The 4580-nt window shown below is 39.4% G+C and overlaps 1 non-coding gene across 1 annotated transcript; it reads right to left on the bottom strand.

Annotated features, from left to right (window-relative positions):
* Window positions 1-3364: 3364 nt before the first annotated feature.
* On the bottom strand, window positions 3365-3471 carry LOC118487691. The gene has a single exon (XR_004882634.1). It is a non-coding gene; the product is annotated as a small nucleolar RNA R71 (small nucleolar RNA).
* Between the last annotated feature and the right edge of the window lie 1109 nt (window positions 3472-4580).

The raw sequence follows: 4580 nt of genomic DNA, 5'->3' as shown, positions 1-4580 counted from the left end.
TGATCGTAAGAGTTCTTGACAATCAAAGGCCATGTTTGCCTAAGTCTCTTACATCACTTGGTGAAGACAAGTGTTTAGTGTAATACTTTTTATTTTTAATCTTTTGCACTTTTTAATTGGTTTTGTATTAATGACTTTAATTACTAGTTTCTTATGTTGAAGGTGATTCTTCCTTATCGTTTGTCCGTGGTGTCTTGGCATTATTTTACTGTCTATATAAAATAAAAGATTTTCACCATTCATATCTCCACGGTCTATATGGAGGTATGTTGGCTACCTGGTCGGGGGTTAAGGAACGGTTTGGTAAGAGTCTTGCCATTGTTCAGTGTATAGATCCTGCAAAGGACCTGGGTCAAATTTAGTAGGACCTCCTTCAATACCCAAAGGTATTGGATGGCGGGGGTCCAAACTCTTTGATCCCCTCATAAGTTAAACTACTATTAAAACTTTAACCCAGCTACTTAGGACTGTATCCCTGCTGACTCAGACTACTTAGCTGAGGGTAACGTCACCTTCAAAAGAGGGGCCTACCACATTATGCATTAATAACTTAATTAATTATCTTTCAATAATCCGACCCTTTAGGATTGTATCCTTGCTGACTCAAACTACTGGGTTGAGGGTAACGTCACCTTCAAAAGAGGGGCCTACTACAATAACTAAGATAATCCCTTAAACAAGTGCAAAAGTGCGAAAATAATCAAAGGTTACACTAACACACGAGTCGGATCCAAGTGATTCATCTTGTCTATCTGTTTTTATTTTTTATTTTCTTTTTCAGCATTTTAGTTAGTTTTATTTTCTTAGTTTAAAAATATTTTCTAACATTTTGATTTGATTAGACGTTGAGGATAAACCGGTACTAAAAGCTCTTGTGTCCTTGGACGACCTCGGTATCTTACCAACACTATACTACGTCCACGATGGGTGCACTTGCCCATATGTATGTTTAGTGTTAGTAAATATCGTGTTTTATAAATTTAAAACTTGGCTAAAAAAGTGTAAAAAGGGCTTAAAATATATACCTAAAACATATACACACTTACGCACATCACACTCCCAAATGGAATGGGTAGAAGAGAAAGTTTTGGGCTTGTCTTGAGTGTCGGGATTCCAAGATTTGTATTAGGCTTTATTTGTATGTTATTTACAATCCTATTCGTTATGATTTATTTAGAACATTACATAAGAGAAATTACTTATTTGGGCATAACATGCCTCTTTAAAATTCCATTTATATACAAATTCACATACCTCACGGGAGATCACTCAACACTCGGCCGAAGATGTATTTTTGTGAAACACTCGAGACCGGCATGGAACTTACTTTTACCATATGCTTGCCAAGCAATCAATCCTCCTCCTTTTTAACTATAAACCTTTGTAAATATCAAGAGGACTTTTGGGGAAGGGTTAGGCTTGGGTTAAAGGTAGGTGGTTTTGGGTTAGTGGTTAGTAGAAAAGGGCGAAAGGCGTAAAAAGCGTCGGTTTTCTTTAAGCTTTTTGTTTTTGTGACTTTTTATTTAAATAAAGCATTTTCAAACAAAGTTTCTTTTTTGATGAACTTGTTTGTTTATTGCTAGGCTTCATAGCATTTTTTTTCATAAGGGGTGTTACATGAAATCCGAGCTTTTTACTAAAATAAAGGGTTTAAAATAAAAAGGTTTTGGTGGGTAAAAAGTGTTTGTTTTGTGGGTTTAGAAATGGAAAGGTTTAGGCTCAAAGGGGTTAACCAGGGGGATTTTGGGTAGGTGGTAAAAAGGAAAAAATAATGGTGTTGAAAGAAAAAGGTTAGTCCTAATGCCTCCATCATTTACTTACTTGGGTTTAAGTTGGTAAGGACCGGGAATGTATCGTCATGGCAAGTTCTAGAGTTGTAAGAAACCAAGCGGCTATTCACACAAGAAACGAAAGATGAGCATTTAGTTTTTAAAGATATGTATTTATATGCTCAATTAAAGGCTCAAAACTCACTTTTTGTGGCAATGGGTTTTTAATGTGATCAAGTATATATAATCAAATTTTAACTAGATTTGTCATGCCGTTTCATAATTTTCTTATGTTGGTTCTTTTTATCACGACGCTATCGGTTGTAAATTTATAAAAATATAACCTTTTTAGAACTTGTTATTCCCAAATTAAACCAAGACAAGTAAAAAAATGAAAAGTTTTTGAAAAAAGTTTGGGGTGTTTAGCGGTTCCAATAGAGTTTTGTGTAAGGCTTGTAATTAGGACTTACAAAACTCAAGGTTTTAGCATCCCAATCTTTGGTACTGGCAATCCTGTTTTAAGTCAGACAGTAGCTGAACACGGGGCCGTGCCCGATAAACACGCCCCGTGCCCAAGTATCAGATACTGAAAACAGAACTGTAAGATCCCGACGGTTGGTAATTTCTGACACAACCATGAGCGATACTGATTTTTTTATTACCGCTCCTCTTATGGTACGTGGTGTCAAATATGTGGCGGAACTCATGAAGATTTAAAATGTTATTTTTTAAACTACACTCCCCACTATATAAACCCATCGTTTTCTTATTTTTCATTCTTTTTAGGATTTTTATTAATTTTTCAGCTTCTGCAGAGCTCAGCACGGGCTGTGCCTGGTCGGACACGGGCCGTGTCCAGCATTGTTAGTGGCAGTTTTTATTTTCCAAGTTACAGAGAGCTGAGCACTGGGCCGTGTTGGTGTAACACGGGGTCGTGTCAAGCTTTCCAGTAACGGGGATCCGGAAACAATAACTGTAACTTTGACCACGGGGCCGTGTTCATCTGAGCACAGGGCCGTGGTGAAACTTCTGACCAACGTTCTTTTTGTTTTTATTGCAGGACTTGGAACCCAGGCGCCACACCTGAACTTTCTACGTAGTGTATGAGCTCCAGTTCCAGTAGAGACATAAAAGGACCTCTAGACGAACCCGAACGCTTTCTAAGAAAAAGACTTAAAGCTAAAAACCAAGAGAAAGTTTCGGGGGACCTACTTCCAATGGCGGATCAACGTACCCTCATGGATTACCTACGACCCACTGTAGGTAATCTTGGCGCCGCTATCAATGCACCGAATGTCGATGCCAACAACTTCGAACTTCGGCCGCATTTGATCCAAATGCTTCAAAACTCCGCAACCTTCCACGGGCTTGCGGATGAAGATCCCCATTTACATATTACCAACTTTTTGGAAATATGTGATACTTTTCGGATCAACGGAGCATCAAATGACGCCATCCGCCTACGAATGTTTCCATTTTCACTAAAAGACCGAGCTAAGGCTTGGCTTAATACCCTCCCAGTTGGTTCGGTAAACACCTGGGATGAACTAGCCCAAAAGTTTCTGTATAAGTATTTCCCTCCTGCTAAAACGGCTAAATTAATGACTGAAATTAATACATACCCACAAGAGGATGGGGAATCCTTATATGAAACTTGGGAAAGGTTCAAGGAGCTACTAAGAAAGTGTCCGCATCATGGTCTTGCGGTATGGCAACAAGTATCCACTTTCTACAATGGGTTGTTGCCACACATAAGGCAAACACTTGACTCTAGCTCCGGGGGACTTTTAGGTAATCGCCGCCCAAATGAAATTTATAATCAAATTGAGGAAATCGCTCAAAACAATTTTCAGTGGCACACTCCCCGAGGCAATAAATCTATTGCCCCGGGCGCCCATAAGGTTGACGAAAGCACTTCTTTAAAAGCTCAAATCGAGGCCCTTTCTTCAAAAACAAAAAGTTAGAAATGGCAAAAACGGCCTCGATTATGGCTTGTGAAGGATGTGGTGGGCCACATGAAAATTGGAGTTGTATGAAAGAAATAGATAATCAAACGGAAACGGTAAACTACATTGATAATAGACCTAGGCCGTCAGGTCCTCCGACAGGTACCTACAACAAAGGATGGCGTAACCACCCTAACCTTAGTTGGAGAGAACCTGGCAATCCTTGGTTGGAGAGAACCTGGCAATAGTAGTAACCAACAAAATCAAAACCAAAGAACAAACTTTCAACAACCACGCAATGAGTCACAAAATTTCTCTCAACAACAACAAGGGGGACGAGAGAGGCTTGAAGACACTGTCTCACGCCTCATCTCTGACTTCGATAAGAAAACTCGGATCGATTTCAACAATTGGAATCGAATTTTAGAAACCAACAAGCTAGTATTCAAAACATTGAAAAACAATTAAATCAACTAGCTCAAAATTTCTCCGAGAGACCACAAGGGGCGTTACCTAGCAATACCGAAACAAACCCAAAGGCGCAAGTACATCTCATCACATCGAGAAACCATACCGTATGTCCCGAGAAAGCTCCGCTTCCCACAACTGAAAGGAGTTCACCAAGCTAAACCACAGCTTCATCAACACCCCAAAAAGAGACGACTCCTACGCCAAGCCAAGAGCCACCCAAGAATCCTCCGGTGCCTTATCCCGGTCGGTTACTTCGCCAAAAGACCGATGAGCAATTCACAAAATTCGTAAATCTACTAAAGCAATTGCATGTCAATATTTTATTTGTAGAAGTTCTAACCCAAATGCCTAAATATTCAAAATTCATGAGGGACTTTCTCACTCACAAAAGGAA

This window comes from Helianthus annuus, chromosome 15 (assembly GCF_002127325.2).
Source record: "Helianthus annuus cultivar XRQ/B chromosome 15, HanXRQr2.0-SUNRISE, whole genome shotgun sequence".
In the NCBI taxonomy this organism is placed as follows: domain Eukaryota; kingdom Viridiplantae; phylum Streptophyta; class Magnoliopsida; order Asterales; family Asteraceae; genus Helianthus; species Helianthus annuus.
The sequence above is the reverse complement of the archived record's forward strand: the minus strand, read 5'-3'. Positions and strand labels throughout refer to the sequence as shown.